Raw genomic sequence first — 7,500 nt, forward strand, 5'->3', positions numbered from 1 at the left:
GCTACAAAACTTCGACCAGTAAAGCGGGCACTGCAATGGCTCAAGGTACATCATCCATCAGATCCTTCCAAATCTGTTGGTTGCAAAATCTGTGATGGGTGTCAATTCTGGACGCACATTGCTCATTCCACGCATAACATTGAGTCCATCTGACAACATCTTCCTGTTCACTCTGCGGCGTCGGCAGTTTCCGGTACGACCATGCTTTGCCATGACTGTGAATAAATCCCAAGGGCAGTCGCTACACCGTGTTGGGGTCTTCTGCACAAGAGACTTCTTCAACCATGGTCAGTTCTACGTGGCGGCCAGTAGGGTTGGCAGATCCAGCAGCCTCCGCATTCTTGCACTGGACGAGGAAACAAAGAAGAAGCGTCGTTTCCTCAGCAATGTTGTTTATGAAGAGGTGCTAACGAGATAAAGGTGTGTACAATGTAGACAATTTTTATTATTATTTATTTATTGAAGAAAAATTGTTCTGAAAATAATTTATCAAAAAAAGTGCACAACTTTTTTTTTGTTTCCAAGTGTCAAAACAGTGTGGCCTTTGGATGTGTTCAGGAATTCAGCTCCACTCAACATGCTTGCCAACGAAATGCATCTCATTTTGGTGGTATGCTTTGCAAACTATTTTTTATACTATTTTAAACTAAAACAATTCGAACATGGAATATCTAATGACACTGTACTTTCAGGTCTCCTACAAATCCTACCCTGTCGCATCAACGTGGCGTAGGAGTGGCAATGGTCAATGGCAGCGAATGTCATGGCGAGCAAAGACAGGGAGGTAAACTTGATTTTAATTTGGATTTTAATTAACTATGTGTGTAAGTATCACAGCAGTTGTTACTTCAATGCAAGCGATAATTCGTGGAATGCATGTGAACATTCGGTACGGGTACGCACTATCTCTCTATGATTCCAGCAGTCTCTGTGTGTGTCTGTGACCGCTGTTTCTCGACAACCACTGGTCTGATCTAATTGAAACTTGCCAGGTATATTGCTGGGGACCTGAGTATGTGCCTTTTTCAGGGTTTGATATTAATCGGACAAGTGGTTCCCAAGTTATGGCCGTTTATTTACCAACCAATGACAGGACACGTTGCTGTGCAGGCGTGGCCGATGGGGAAAGGGCGCCTTAGTTACCAATGACAGGACACTTTGCTTGTCGTTTTGCACCCACAGTATCTATCTTCTATCTTCTATCTAAAATTCCAGCAATCTGTTTGTTTGCCTTTCAAAAGGTTTGAAATTAATCGGACAAGTGGTTCCAAAGTTAGAGCGCATTCCCCATTACGGGTTACAACATACGGACTTCCGGATAGTGATGACTTACTATATTATAATAATTTCTCGATTTCTTATGCGCATTTATAGATAAACACAATGCCCCAATCCAGTCGTCGTTTATGAGAGCGAAGGAACAGCCTGTGTGGTTGTTTGAAAGTTTTTTTTCTTGTTTTTCTTTGCACTTATGGCTACGCACGTACGGGCACGCGAGAGCGAAGGAACGGTCTGTGTGGTTGTTGTTTCTGGCACACGGTTTGAAAGTTGTTGTTTTTTTTTAGCACGCACGTACGGGCACTCACGTATGGCATGTACTAGTTTTCTTTAATGTGAACAACCTTTAGTACATCATGGCCGGGTGATGAAGGTTGTAGTCAAGTTTCATCAAAATTGTATGTGTAGTAACTGGGAAGAAAGCAAATACCTGTTTTTGCTTTGGCAACCCCCCCCCCCCGCTTACACCCCCTTAGAGCTTGATTTTTCTGATGTCAAGAACAAACTTTAGTACGTCATGGGTGATGTTTCATCAGAATTGTGTGTCGTTTCTGAGAAGAAAACAAATACCTCTTTGGGGGGTAGAGGCAAACCCCCCATAACCTCCTTCTGTAGACCCCTTCAGACCCCGATTTTTTTTTTTTTTTTTAATGCTGTGAACAATCTTTAGTATATCACGGGTGATGAAGGTTGTGGTAAAGTTTCATTGAAATCATATGTGGTTTCAAAGAAGAAGTTGCAAGTATTTGTGGACGGACAGACAGACCAACGACGCGCCATCCCATAAGTTCCCCGGAACTACGTTCTCGGTGTGCTAAAAACCATCCCTGCAAATATTACTACAAACCAACTACAGTTGGAAGCTGTCCGGGGCTCAGTGACGTTCCTGAAGGGAGCCCTCGGCACAAAACGTTGAGACCTGGGGTGGGAGCATGCATTCAAATGCAGCGACCTTTGCACCCTACCGGTCGGCTCTGAATCTGATTCGTACATGCTACAGTCCCCTTAACAGAGGGGGAAGGGTGGGGGAGTTGGGGGAGAGATCGCGGCTGAAGAGGAAAGGGGAGGAGTCAGAGGGATATAGGGGGTCGGTGTCAGAATGATGGAGAGGGGTGGGAGAGAGGAGGTAAGGTTTGGAGGGAGAGGGTGAGGGTCTCCGGCAGATGTGACGCCCGTTTAACATCAATCTGAGAGACAACACACACATTGATGAGTCACCCTGCCTGTGAAACACCAGGATGACAGTTTATAGCTGGGTCGGGATTCAAATCCAGGCTAGACAGAGTGAGCATGCGTTCCTCTCAGCTTTGCTGTCGTGATGTGACGATTCCTTACTTCATAACTGAAAATATTTTTTTCTCATTGTGATCATACAATTGATTTTGCCTTCCTACCTATCCTGTCAGAGTAGACTCAGAGAACTACTGTGTAGACCTATTAATTTGACTTCAGTTGTGGGGAAGGTGTTGGAGACATTAATTGGGGACCATATGAGGAACCATTTAAACAAATACAAACTAATTAAAGCTAGTCAGCATGGGTTTACCAAAAGTAGTTCGTGTCTAACAAATCTTTTAGAGTTCTATGAAGTAGTTTCTGATTGGGTGGATGATGGAAAGGAAGTGGACATAGTATATCTAGGCTTTATGAAGCCATTTGATAAGGTACCACATCAGAGGTTGTTAGCCACAAAGTGAGGACTTGTGGAGTGGCTGGTCAGGTAGCTAATTGGATTGCAAACTGGCTTTGTGATAGGAAGCAAAGAGTGGCTGTGAGTGGGAGGATGTCTTGCTGGGAGGATGTAAGTCGTGGGGTACCTCAGGGATCAGTACTCGGACTATTACTATTCATTATTTACATCAACGATTTGGTTAATGGGGTAAAGAGTAAGCTTTCCAAATTTGTAGATGACACAAAGGTTGGAGGTAAGGTGGATTGCAGAGGGGGTGGTGATCAGATTCAGGAAAGTATTGATAGTTGTATGGATTGGGCAAAAGACTGGCAGATGGAATTTAACCTGAGCAAGTGTAAGGTATTGGGGATGGGAAAGAACAATGAAAATAGAGATTACAGGATGCAAGGGGTAATTTTGGAGCGTGTCACACAGGAGAAGGATCTGGGGGTGGTAATATATATGGGTGGTAATCAGGCAGCACAGTGCCAGGCAGCTATAGGTAAAGCAAATCAGGTTTTAGGTTGTATTCGTAGGGGAAACATTTATTAATCAAAAGAGGTGGTGTTAACATTGTACAGGAATTTAGTGAGGGCCACATCGAGAATATTGTGTGCAGTTTTGGTCACCAGGACTGAGGAAGGACATAAATGCCAGAGAGATGGTTCAGTGCCGGGCTATTAGATTGATTCCGGGCCTAGCTCGACTCAGGTATGAGGAGTGGCTGAAGGAGACAGGGCTTTATATACCAGAAAGGAGTCGGTTACAAGATGATATGATGGAGATGTTTAAGATCATGAAAAGGTATCGATAAAATAAGTGCAGATGAATTATTCAGCAGAGTAGACAGTGATAGAACCAGGGGCCATGACGACGTTGAGAAAATGGCTGTGATATTCAGTGATGTGTCCAAGTTCCAACACCTGGGAAATACAACTGAACGTGACCACGTATCTCGTTTTGCGAAAAGACTATTGCAACTCTGCAAACGAGGAAACTTCTCGAAGGAGATTTATGACACAATTGGACCTGTCGGATCGCAAAGACCTCGGATGTATGGTCTGCCAAAGACTCATCAAGATAGTGTTCCTCTACGGCCGGTCCTTTCAATGACGAGCTCTGCACAGCATGAACTCACCAGATGGTTATGTGAGCTATTACAGCCAGCACTGGACAGTGTCTCAGAACATGTACTTGCAGATTAGCCTGGTGTTGGCTCACTGGTTAGGGTGGCGGCTTGGGATCCTAGGGTCCTGAGTTCAAGCCCCATTGGCCGCTGAATTAATATACACCAGGAGGTTGACAGCCTGTCATCCTTCCGAGGTTGGCAAAATGAGTACCAGTGTACTGGTTAGGGGGTCACTGTATCAGCGGCATAGCCGCATCCCAACCAATGATGCAACCAGCGGCCACAGGCTGCACTTGACAGAGAGAGACTTGCAGATTCGTTCGCCAATGCCATATGGTCCGTCACACACCTAAATGACAATTCCATAATGTGCTCATATGATACAGCCGGTCGATTCATGAATGTCCCACTGACAGAATTGATCGAAATCTGCACGCAACTTCTGTATCATAGTGACTTGACACCTCCACCGATCACTGAGTCTGTCTTCGTTGAATAAATGATTATGGCGACCCGTTCTGATGAGTTCAGTTTCAATGATTCAATGTATACTCGGATTGATGGTGTAGCGATGGGATCCCCTCTAGGCCCCGTCTTGGCAGACATCGTTGCAGGTTACTGTGAAAAATGTGCCTTTGTAGATCCACATCCTGGAGTTCAACCCCTTTACATCTATTACTGGTAGTAGATGACAGCTTTGCTGTCTTTCAGTCAACCTCAGCAATGTAAAGTCTTCCTGGCATATCTGAACTCTCCATCCATCCCGAGAGTTCACCTGAGAGATGGAACGCTCTGGCATAAATCCCTTCTTGGGCATCTTAGTTGAGACATCGTCCGACGCTTATAAAACTACAGTCTACCGTAAGTCAACATTTACTGGACAGTACACTATGTGGGACTTTTACAGTTCCTCTAGAATCTAGATACAAGATTGGATTGATTGGTATCTTGGTCAATAGAGTGAGAAAGATCTGCTCCAGAGATAAACTCCGTGCTGAAATTGAGACAATCAAGACTATTCTTCTTGATAATGGGTCGCCTGAACAGATCATCAATATATATTTATATATATATATATATATATATATATATATATATATATATATATATATATATATATATATATTGTTACGGCCACAGGTACTGAGTGTATTATGGGGGGGGGGGGGGGGGTTAATCCCCATTTGTCCTCAGAAGAGCCGGACCTGGGGCCACCGCTCACAATTAACTTTATGGTATGGTTGGTTGCTTTAGAACCACGGACGCCAATCAGTTAACGAGTTCCAATGTCCACCATCTAATTTTGCGGTTTTACTAGAGGTCACGTGGTTTCCTGAACGGGAAGCTCGCCCTCGTCAAAGCACCAATGTTATCTTGATTAGATCTTAATTAGGGAGGCCGAGCATTTAACCGCTGGTGTGTGCCGACTATGACAGGTCAATTTGTGTGGTAATTACCTCCCAGTCTATCTAGGTTCGGACAATGCTTGATCAATGGAAGGAACGGACAAGCACGGACAGATTGGAATGACAACAAGGAATTTATTAATAAGGAAAAAATAAATAAAAATAACTTTTTATTTCCTTGCATTAAAAATAAGTGAATTTGAAGCAATCAAAATAATCGCAAGCAAATAAATAATTAATCAGGCACTTATAGAAAAAGAGACAAAGAGCAGATGCTTATCACTATTCCTTACTTAACAATATACACGAGACAAGGGAACCCAGCAGATCATTCAGGGGGGGGGGGGGGGAGGGAGAGAAATCCAGTGTCGCTCACCAAGTAGAAGTCATTGGGCGTCAAATAAAACGGCCTGAAATGTGTAAGCGTGCCTCGTCCGTTGCCAGCACCCAGCCTTGCTGTGCACCCACTTGTAAACAGGCTCGAATGCCAGTCGATGTCACCCCCAAGAATCAGGTACACCAAGAGCAGGTCTCGAGCAGAACCAGCATTAACGGTTTGAGCGTCACCCACCGTCGGGAGCCACCAGGAGCCACAACCGACGGATAGCTCTTCAGAGCTGTGAGAAGCTGAGGCGCTGTGAGAAACTGTAAGGCTGCAAGGCTGCAAGGCCGCAAGGCCATCGCCAACTGCTGACAGCTCACCAACCCTCTGACTGGAACCGACGAAGCAGCTGTCTGACTGGAACTGACTGAAACAGCCGTCTTACTGGAACTGAATGAAGCAGCCGTCTGACTGGAACTGACGGAAACAGCCATCTGACCTGAACTGAATGATAGCAGCCATCTGACTGGAACTGACTGGAACTGAAGAAATGCTCTTAAAGCTGTCAGAACCGCACCCAGCTCTTGCCAACTGACTGGAAAAGAACGGAACTCTCGTCCTCTTTATTGGTGGCCCGTCTGGGCGGAGCCTCCAGCCAAATCCACCCCGCCCATTTACGTATTGTTGCACGTGACAATCCACCCATCCCGCGATCATTCCTGGCCGATGACGCCATGCCTGTGGTGCTGGACGAACGGCAGAAAGCAGCCATTTGTCAGAATTACAGAGCGATAACGTGAAGCGCTCATAAAATGTTAACAATTACACTGGTCAACAACAAATTTGTTGTCTGCATTTTTTAAGCTGATTTAGGACGAATCTGATGCGCTGAATCCAAAACTCACATTAGTTTTGTTCAATCAGGTCAAGTTTTTGAGATATGGCCACATGTCGTTTTTTACATATTTGTTCACATGTACGCATGTGTGGAGCATTTTAGAAGAAGTTGGTGGGGGTGAAATGTCATGTCAAATAATTGTTTTGATTGGAAATAATTATTTTAATGACAAGAAGTATTCAGGTACGATAGTTCTGGGTGATTATGTCGAAAAGGGATCAGTTTGAAGTCATAAAACCTCAAAATCTTCCAAAAATTGGTGAGGCAAAGCATAAAGTTCGTGGATCAAAACTAAAGTTAATGGGGCAGATTTTGTAATAATGTGATACAAAAAAGTTGTATTTCTTGAAATAACGAACTCTGAAGAATGTACAATACCTTCATGTGCCAATTTATGACATGCGCTTCTGCTCAAGCTTGGAGTGCCACAGTATGAACCCAAAGATTGGAGACTGTTCATTGACAGCAGCAAGCGATCACTGAAATGTGTTCTGCTACACAACGGCAACCAGTTTGCCTCTGTACCCATCGCTCACTCGACTACACTGAAGGAGAAGTATGAAGCGGTGAAGTACGTGCTGGAGAAAATTGGTTATGATCAGCATAAGTGGTTTATTTGTGTTGACCTGAAGATGGTGAACTTTTTGTTGGGACAACAGTCTGGCTTCACCAAGTACCCATGTTTTCTGTGCATGTGGGATAGTAGGGACCGTGCTCAGCATTACACGAAGAAGGACTGGCCTGTGTGCGGGAGGAATTGGTGCCATGCAAAGAAAGGAACGTCATCAACGACCC

At 44.4% G+C, this 7,500-nt stretch overlaps 1 long non-coding RNA gene across 1 annotated transcript in view; it reads left to right on the plus strand.

Moving 5' to 3' along the window:
- Positions 1-1,632, plus strand: part of LOC147027849 (uncharacterized) — a 2,298-nt gene extending 666 nt beyond the window's left edge. Inside the window, exons 1-3 of the long non-coding RNA XR_015056902.1 lie at positions 1-420; positions 526-610; positions 693-1,632. The exon at positions 1-420 is cut by the window's left edge and continues 666 nt beyond it. This is a non-coding gene — a long non-coding RNA (uncharacterized LOC147027849). The remainder of the gene's footprint in view (positions 421-525; positions 611-692) is intronic.
- The last annotated feature ends 5,868 nt before the right edge of the window (positions 1,633-7,500 follow it).

Source organism: Eptatretus burgeri, chromosome 4 (genome assembly GCF_056783735.1).
Source record: "Eptatretus burgeri isolate ZD-2024b chromosome 4, Ebu_testis_v1, whole genome shotgun sequence".
NCBI lineage: Eukaryota > Metazoa > Chordata > Myxini > Myxiniformes > Myxinidae > Eptatretus > Eptatretus burgeri.